At 44.7% G+C, this 9,814-nt stretch overlaps 1 long non-coding RNA gene across 2 annotated transcripts; it reads right to left on the bottom strand.

Moving 5' to 3' along the window:
• Window positions 1-1,808: 1,808 nt before the first annotated feature.
• LOC123185480 (uncharacterized) lies at window positions 1,809-4,827 on the bottom strand. Of its 2 annotated transcripts, none has more exons than XR_006493408.1 (4): window positions 4,245-4,827; window positions 3,912-4,019; window positions 2,963-3,302; window positions 1,809-2,173 (listed from the first exon to the last, which is right to left on the bottom strand). It is a non-coding gene; the product is annotated as an uncharacterized lncRNA (long non-coding RNA). The 2 variants fall into 2 exon arrangements; XR_006493407.1 differs by having other exon boundaries at window positions 4,264-4,827.
• Between the last annotated feature and the right edge of the window lie 4,987 nt (window positions 4,828-9,814).

The raw sequence follows: 9,814 nt of genomic DNA, 5'->3' as shown, positions 1-9,814 counted from the left end.
TGGATGCCCTGGGGGGTTTATATAGGCCTACCCCCCCAGGGGTACAATGGTAATCCGGCTGGGCGCGGGCCCAGCCGTCAGTCTCTCTGGCCGCCGTCTTATCCGCCGACTCCTGGGGCCTGCCGACTGGTGGGCCCCGTCGACTGGCTTGGTGTCGAGCTGACAGGCCGCGTCCGCCGCAGGCGGGTCTTGCCAGCTGCAGATTACTGTAGCCGTGCCTCTAATGACGCAGGCTCGGTCATGAGGTCGTGGCGACAACCGCTCTGTCTGGCGGGCGATCACTGTGTCCACTACCTGTCGTGTCTGATTAATGGCACGTGGGGCCCATGGGAGGGGCCGGCCGACTTCTGGTGGCCGACTCCCATCCGGGCCGACTGGTGGTGCTTTCGCCGTCTTTCGTACGCCCGCCGACTGGTGGGACCCATCATCCCTGGGTCGTACTAGCAGGCCGTCGTGGGCACAGGGCTCCGCCCCTGGGGCTGATGTCAGGGCCGGCATGGCAACAGTGTCGCACCGCGCGGAGATCTCCGCGGGTACGGCGTACTGTAGCCACGCCTGCCCTTGGAAAAAGGGGTGAGAGTGGACCTTACTGTGTCCACTCCCCATCCCGTCCCTTTTTATGGGGGCATGGGGGTTGTTGGCGTCGCGGGCCGACTCCCCAAGGCCGGCTTCGCTGGAAGTCGCCAGTCAGGAGTCGGCTCATCCTGAAGTCGTTCCTAGGACTCGGCCGCAAGTGGGCAGCCGGCCGCCTCGCCGCCGACTCTCAGAAGGCGGCTCTTCGTCCTGGGGTCTCGAGGGGCGCAGTCTGCCTCCATGTCTTGAAAGGTTCTGGGCCTGGGTTAGCCTACCCGTGGCCCATTACTCCGACAATCCCCTTCGACCATGGCGACGAGCATGAACCTCTTCAACCACTTGAAGACGGCACCCATATTGGACTCATACTCCGAGTCAAGCTACGAGACCGCACATGAGACCTTATCTTTGGTCTTAGAGGAGAGTGATGATGTGTCATCTTTGGCCTTCATCCACGGCTACAACTACAACATGATTGAGCATGGAGACATTTGCACCAACATCTCTCCGACACCGACATGTGACGAGATGCCCCAATTGCCATGTGAGGAGAGCCACCACCCCGCGAGTGATATGAGTGACTCCACCATACGTGACATTGAGAGCATTTCCTATGAGAGGATGAGTGTGACCACCACTAGCCCCACACTTGAGAGCATGCCACACATCCTATGTGAGGTTGAGAGCCATTTGAGTGACTCCACCAACCATATAAGTGAGAGCATCCGAGAGGGAGTGAGTGAGCCACGACACTTAGTGAGTAAGGTAGTTGACACGACACGTGAGGCCACTATGATTTCTAACGACTTAACCTCTACTCCGAATATGTTTTCTTCTTTGGTGCTAGGTCTCCTACATGACGACACGCCTATCCTCGACGAGTCCATGCTTCCAATGGAGACAACGATGGCCATGGTGGACGATGATGCACCCCCCACATGGTTCCATCAAGATGAAGGTGACCACGACTCAGCCTTCGACACCTCACACTACTAGGAAAAACCTTACCAGTAGCATGGGTTTTTGGACTACCTGCTATGACGTTACAGCTATTTTTTAGCAGTAGCGTGTGTTTTACTCCACGCTACTACTAAATAGACATACCAGTAGCGCTGGTGCCCCACGCTACTAGTATTTCACACCCACGCTACTAGTAAAGGAATAGCAGTAGCGCTTCTATGATACACCCACGCTAGTAGTAACAAATTAGGATTTAAAAAAAATAAAAGTCTACCTATTTCAATTTAGACATGCATTTCACAATACATACATGTTATGCATACAGTCAATCATCAATCATACATATTTGATGTAGATAATTAACACACGCACACGTGCACACGCATGCACGCGCGCGCGCACACACACAATATATGCCACGCGTCTACGTCGTCGGCGTCAGTGCCTCCACAAGGCCGTGTTGATGTCGTCGTCGTCGTCGCCGCAGCACCATGACTATGTCATCGTCTTTGTCGCCGCCGTAGCCCTGTGTCGATGTCGATGTCATCGTCATCATCGTCGCCGCAGCCCCATGTTGATATCGTCTTCGTCGCCGCCGTAGCTTCATGTCTATGTGTTCCCTTCTATGAACTCACAAATCCTGGAATTAAACAACAAACCAAGACCACTACTAAGAACTCAAAAGAACCTGGAGCATTAATACAATATAACAGTAACCTATAGAGCACTAAGTAACAATAGCAGAAACAAAAGCATATAGCAGCAGCATAGTATATATGAATTATAAGCAGTACCTAACAGACCAATCCTAGAAATTGGGGAAAACCCAACTTAAGAATGATACAATGCTAGGCATGACCAAATCTTATTATAGATTCTAAATCCAAGCTTTTGAGGCAAATTGCAACAAGCAAAGGTTGTGCACCAAGTAGGAGTAATTCCCAGGTCATTCGCAAGCAAGCAAGCAAGAAGGCATCAACAATAGTAGATTATTACCAACATTGTACCCTTGGTTGCAGATGTATTCTTGTTGTATTACTAGTAATCATCAGCAGTAACAACACTTGGTCATTATAAATATCACTGGCCATTATAGTCGACATGACAACTTCCCATTTATTACTATTCCAGTAAATTTAACCCTTAATTCCTCCTAATAAAGAACAATATCTTGAGGAACTACATAGAGTATCATACTGTTGCAAAAATTAAGAGTGAAAAAGTAAAATTATAGGCAATTTTGCCTTGATGGGAAAGTTAGTTCTCCTATAAGAAGGGACTTAATCCCAATAACAAAAGCAAGCCAATGCAGAGTATTTACTTTACCATAGCTGCCTAGAGTAACTAGAAATTCGAGTTCTTCCAGAATGCTGAATTGTAACATCTCATCCTAAAACAAAATCATATAGATGGAGAGTATTGTCATCACCTAACGAACTGTCATAGCGGCAAGTACCAGGAGTTGTTGGATTGAGTGGTGAGCCTGTACATGAAAGGACGTGCATGTTTAATCATTTGCAGCCTGAATAAATAGGCAAAAAAGAGTTTGGACTTCAGAGAAAATGGCACTCAAGAAGTTTTCACTTATCAACATTTGGCGTAGGTGTCTGAGGCCTAGCTTTATTGTTCTTAGTCTTTGATTTATAATTCTTAACAACTTTTCCGGACACTGGGGTGAGTAGCGGATTGCCAGTAAATCCAGTGGTGACAATCATACAGTCACTCGACTCAGCCGCATTATTTTCTTCGCGTGTGGCTTTTCTTTTTAGCTGCAGAAGAGGGGACTTGTGTTATATGATGGTAAGACAGACTAGATGACATCTGGCAAGGATGTCTATCATTAACTATTTCAGATTTTGGAGAAAATGCATCAGCTCAATCACATACAAAATCCAATGTCCTGACAGCAGAATTCCTGGATAATCTTACATATTCGTAAAGTCATTTTGAATGCTAAATATTCAGAAGCAGCAAAGATAGTTATTTTGAGAATGGAATTATATACCATAACTTGTTGGTTGTTTCTTGTAAGAGTATGTAGATAGAGTACCATCTAGAAAGACTCTCATGGCTCAGTGGTTGTTGCTTGTAATGCTATACAGATAGAGGACCATCCAAAAAGACTAAGCTATCAAAATGTTCCAATGCTCGCCTTAACTTCACTACCAGTTGTTGAAATAATAAAAATAGTAACCATAGAAACTAAGTTTGATGGATAAAACTGTAGGACTGCAGCATTGTAGTTGGTATTTTTTTTTGAAGTAAGGCCTTACTAGGAACCTGAATCGCATAACATCCTTTATGTGGATTGATATATTGTAGACCAAAATACACTTGCCGTTAGAAATAATGCTATATGAGAAGATACAATTTTATACCTGAACTATCAACGACATGATCCTTCCTTCCCAGTCACGAGTAGTAGATGGACCAGAACCAACTGCTCCAAGCTATCAGCGACACGAGAATCACAATCGCGCGGACTGCTGCAACATAGGCGTGAATAGAAAATTTTATACCCGAACTACACTCAAGTTGAGCAGCACTACAATGAACGAAAACTGAACTTGACATTACTGAACTAATTGTGCATCTATCTACTAACATCTAATTTGTTTGTCATACACTAGTACTACTGAACTATAACTGATATCCCAAAGCCTACACTAGTACTACACTTAACTAAAACTGAACTTGGCTGTTGCACTTACGAAAATTAAGAAAATGCACCTGGCATAGCTAGCCGCATTACTGAAAATTCAAAAACGAGCAGCTCCAGCGGCGTCCAAGAGCAATTGGCCGTCAGCCAGCCACCGGAATCTATGGAAGACAGCGCCTCACCGCGACTCCGGCCGGCCACGAACGACGAGCCGACCCGGCAGTCACCAGATCCGCCGCCGCCACAGCTTCTCCTGCTGCCGCGCCAGCACTCGTCTCCATCCGCGGCCAATCCCCGTACTGCTCGTCTGCCTGGGCACGCGCAGGTGCGGGGTGCTGCTCATTGGCCAGCGGGCCGACCCGGGCACTCGGCGGCAAGAACAGGGGGGCGCCCGAATCCCTAGCCGCGGGCAAGGGTGCAGACCTTGAGGCATGGATCTGGACGAAGGGGAGGGCGGGGCGGAACTTAGGGGCATGTTGCATGCAGCTGGAGATTGCCGGAACCGGCCGGCGTGGGTGGTGGCGGCGGCGACGAGATCGTGGGGGAGAGGAGGTCGACCGAGAGCCAGGGGTACGGTGGGGGTGAGATTTGTGTGAGAAGAGTTTTTTTTTTGATCTTGTCGCTTGGCATGTGGAGGCAGTGGACACGCTGAGTAGTAGCGTGGGTGTATCGCCTGCGCTATAGCTATTCACTTGGTAGTAGCATAAGATTTACTACCCGCGCTACTAATATTTTTTAATTTGATGGTGTGGTGTGGCACACTTAGCAGTAGCGTGCCCACAAGAAACCAACGCTGCTGCTATGCCATACCAGTAGCGCACTTTGTACCCAGCGCTACTGGTAATTACCAGTAGCGTGGGGACACAAACAAACGCTACTGGTAAACTTCTATGTATAAACATTTTTTTAGTAGTGTCACCTACAACACATGAGCGATGCTCCAAAGGTAACATAGGTGATGGTGCTTCTCTCGTCCCACTAGTGGACTATTTTGCGAATGATTGCTTGCATGATGTTGGCACACCTATTCCCATGATTCATGCTAGTGCCACTTCTTCATGTCATGACTTACCTATTTATGATGCATATGATGATGAGCATGTTGATTTGCCTAGTTGTGATGCTATGCTCCATAGGGTATCATGTGAAAATTCTTTTGGTCACATCATGTTTGACAATCCATTAACCTTGTCATATGCTATGAGTGAGATATCCCATATCGCATCATTTCAATCTCAACATAGTGACTATGCATGCCCCATTCACATAAATCCGATTTGCACTTATGGCATAGATGACGAGATGATGGTCATTGGCTTTTGTTTTTCATGTGATGATATTGCCATGCTTCCTTTACATGATTTTCGCAATTCATCTACTATGCCATGCCATGATCACCATGTTCCAACTATGCATTATTTTGGATGTTGTCAATATTCTCCATGTGATGTTTCCATTAATTCTCATGAGGAGACCCTCATAGTTTTCTCATACATATTCGGAGATTTTGATGCATTCCATACTTTGCATGGTTCTCATAATTGCTTGCACCATATGCATTCCATGAATAACAATGCTCTACATATTTTGTGTGATGCATTACACAATTTGAGTCTTCATTATGCTATACATAACAACAAACCTATCATGATGGATGCCATGTTTTTATATCATGCATCTCATTTATTTGAGCATTGAATATTTTGTGCTAACCAACACAAGCACGTGTGCATCATGATGGATGATGTGTACATATACCACGCACACACAATTTTTCCTTTGCCTTTGTTTTGTGTAGGTATTTATGAACACTCGTAAACCTCACAATCCCATGAGTTGACGAAACAAGCTCTTGAGAGCAAAGCTAACTTGGGATCCCGTGAACTATCCTTCCCACCGCTCTCTTCGCGCAACGACTACGCGCATCTCTTTCACTTGGCTCTCACACGGCTATGGGCTATATACCGCTTGTCGCTTCATGCTCATTTTACCGTGTTCACTTTGCATGCTATGCTTGTTTCTATGCCTTCGCCATGCAATTGTGACCCTAGCTTGCATATACCCATGATTCACCATTTTACTACTCCTATGTGTATTTGCATGCTTGGTGGAGATTCTTGTTGCTATTGCCATGTTTATCATGTGCCTCATGCTATTGATGCTATTTTGCTTATATCCTCCTTTCATGCTTGTGATATGTCTTGTGCATTATTCATGACCACTATTTACACACATGACATACTTGACATGATTCCTTCTAGTACGTTGCATCTTTGCACTACTAGCTTGCTTGCCTTGATTCATATGATTGCTTGCTTTGTCGCATCACCCATGTTACACTCTTACTTGCTTTCTTGGGTTGATGACATATATGTTCATGCCTCTCACATGATACATCTTGTTCATTGTCGCTTGCCTCCAATTGTTGCATCTATGCTTATTGATCTCGGAGACTTGGACATATTACTTGTGATGCATGCTTGTTTACTTGAGCCTATTGTATTTGCTTGTTCTCGCATCATATGCCGCCATACTATGAAATGCTCCCTTGTCCTTTTTTATGATGCGCATGATGCATACACTTGTTGGGTATTTTACCACACGAATGATAGGTTTTGCATCTCCGCTAACCTCATTTATGTTTTCGAGTGTTTGTTATGTTCTTTCATGCTGAAGGATTCACAAGGCGATACCGCCATGACGCAATTTGGTCATGTGAAGGCATACAAGATGTGCAACACCAACATTTGCGACAATCTCCTAAAGGTGAACTCTTTCCCTTTGAGCCATCCTCAAATATGCATATTGGATGGGTCACTCTTTCATTGTTGTCTCCTTCTTGTTGTCTACATGATACATCTCGCGAACGGAGGAGCGACATGGGAGATTGGCTCTATGGACCTTCACATTGAGGAGCGCTCGGACTTATTGGATGTACCTTCGAACCGCCACTCATGCCACGACATCGAGCATTGGTACACCAAGACCTCCATATTTGTTGATTGTGCTCACACATGTCATGCTCGATGGACATATCATACACATGACAAATTTGAATCTTATGCATGGATTGACTCACATTATGATTGCCTTGTTGCATCTTGTATTCCCATGTCATCCATGATATATGAGCTTGTGCATTTCTGATACATCTCCGTCGTATCTATAATTTTTTATTGTTCCATGCTAATATTCTATAACTTTCATATACTTTTGGCAACTTTTTATACTATTTTTGGGACTAACATATTGATCCAGTGCCCAGTGCCAGTTCCTGTTTGTTGCATGTTTTTTGTTTCGCAGAAAATCCATATCAAATGGAGTCCAAACGAGATAAGAACGCATATAGATTTTTTTTGGAATATATGTGATTTTTGGGAAGTAAAATCAACGCGAGACGATGCTCGAGGGCCCCACGAGGCGGGGGGCGCGCCCCAGGGGGGCAGGCGCGCCCCTGACCCTCGTGGCCACCCCGTAAGGCGGTTGCAGCCCTTCTTTCGCCCAAGAAAGCTAATTTCTGGATAGAGATCGTGTCAAAATTTCAGCCCAATCAGAGTTACGGATCTCCGGGAATATAAAAAACGGTGAAAGGGTAGAATCTGAGAACGCAGAAACAGATAGAGATAAAGAGACAGATCCAATCTCGGAGGGTCTCTCGCCCCTCCCACGCCATGGAGGCCATGGACCTGAGGGAAACCCTTCTCCCATCTAGGGAGGAGGTCAAGGAAGAAGAAGAAGGAGGGGGCTCTCTCCCCCTCGCTTCCGGTGGCACCGGAGTGCCACCGGGGGCCACCATCATCATCGCAATCTTCACCAACAACTTCACCGCCATCATCACCAACTCTTCCCCCTCTATGCAGCGGTGTAACCCCTCTCTTACCCGCAGTAATCTCTACTTAAACATGGTGCTCAACGCTATATATTATTTCCCAATGATGTATGGCTATCCTATGATGTTTGAGTAGATCCGTTTTGTCCGATGGGCTATTTGATGATCAAGATTGGTTTGAGTTGCATGTTTTATTATTGGTGCTGTCCTATGGTGCTCTCCGTGTTGCGCAAGCATGAGGGATCCCCGCTGTAGGGTGTTGCAATACGTTCATGATTCGCTTAGAGTGGGTTGCGTGAGTGACTGAAACACAAACCCGAGTAAGGGGGTTGTTGCATATGGGAGAAAGAGGACTTGATGCTTTAATGCTATGGTTGGGTTTTACCTTAATGATCTTTAGTAGTTGCAGATGCTTGCTAGAGTTCCAATCATAAGTGCATATGATCCAAGTAGAGAAATTATGTTAGCTTATGCCTCTCCCTCAAATTAAATTGCAATAGTGATTACCGGTCTAGTTATCGATTGCCTAGGGACAAATAACTTTCTCGTAACAAAAACCACTTTACTAAAACTAACTTAGTTATTCCTTCATCTAAACAGCCCCTACTTTTTATTTACGCGCTCTTTATTATCTTGCAAACGTATCCAACAACACCTACAAAGTACTTCTAGTTTCATACTTGTTCTAGGTAAAGCGAACGTCAAGTGTGCGTAGAGTTGTATCGGTGGTTGATAGAACTTGAGGGAATATTTGTTCTACCTTTAGCTCCTTGTTGGGTTCGACACTCTTACTTATCAAAAGAGGCTACAATTGATCCCCTATACTTGTGGGTTATCAAGATCTTTTTCTGGCGCCGTTGCTGGGGAGCAATAGCGTGGGGTGAATATTCTCGTGTGTGCTTGTTTGCTTTATCACTAAGTAATTTTTATTTGCTGTTCTTAGTTTTTTCTATCTTTAGTTATGGGTAGGAAACGCAAAATACCAAAAAATAGTTGTACCTACTAAACCAATGGTTGAAGAACCACTCAAAAATCTATCACACTGCTGAAGCTTATTACTTGGATCATCTTCAATCCCTATGTGCTCGTGCTGAAACCCCAACTAGCTTAGTTGAGGGCAAATCTTTAGATGAGCATGCTTGTTATGTCTGACACCGAATATCTGAAAAAGGGAAAATTTTACTGGGTCAAATTCATCGTTTGCAATGCTATGCTTGAAATTTATGCGAAATATATGATATTACTTGTTGTTCTGAAAACCCTAAGAAACACCTTTCCTATCAATGTGAGTTTAGTGATAATGAAATCGTATCTTCATATGTTAAGGGTGTTTATAGTTACTATGATGTTCAACAAATTGAAGAATTTGTTGCTTTTAAGGGTGCTTATGAAATTGCTTCTTTGATTGAAACGTATGATGCTACTCTTTACAAATCTGAAAATTTTGACATACTTAAATATTGCTATGATAATTATGCTTCTAATGCCTATGTTGAACCATATATTGAGGACTACCCCGCTGTCCAAGAAGAGACTAATATTTTGCAGGAGTCTATGGAAGAAGAAATTGATGAAACTGTGAGCTCATTGGATGAAAAATATGAGGAGGAGAGCGAAGAACAAAAGGAGAAAGAGCGGATTAGCTACCCATGCCCACCTTCTAATGAGAGTAACTCTTCAACTCATACATTGTTTAATTTCCCTTCGTGCTTACAGAAGGATGATTGCTATGATGATTGTTATGATCCCACTGATTCTCTTGAAATATCCCTTTTTGATGATGCTTGCTATGC

Source organism: Triticum aestivum, chromosome 2A (genome assembly GCF_018294505.1).
Source record: "Triticum aestivum cultivar Chinese Spring chromosome 2A, IWGSC CS RefSeq v2.1, whole genome shotgun sequence".
Lineage (NCBI taxonomy): Eukaryota > Viridiplantae > Streptophyta > Magnoliopsida > Poales > Poaceae > Triticum > Triticum aestivum.
Note: the sequence above shows the minus strand (reverse complement) of the source record. Positions and strands in the feature narration are given on the sequence as shown.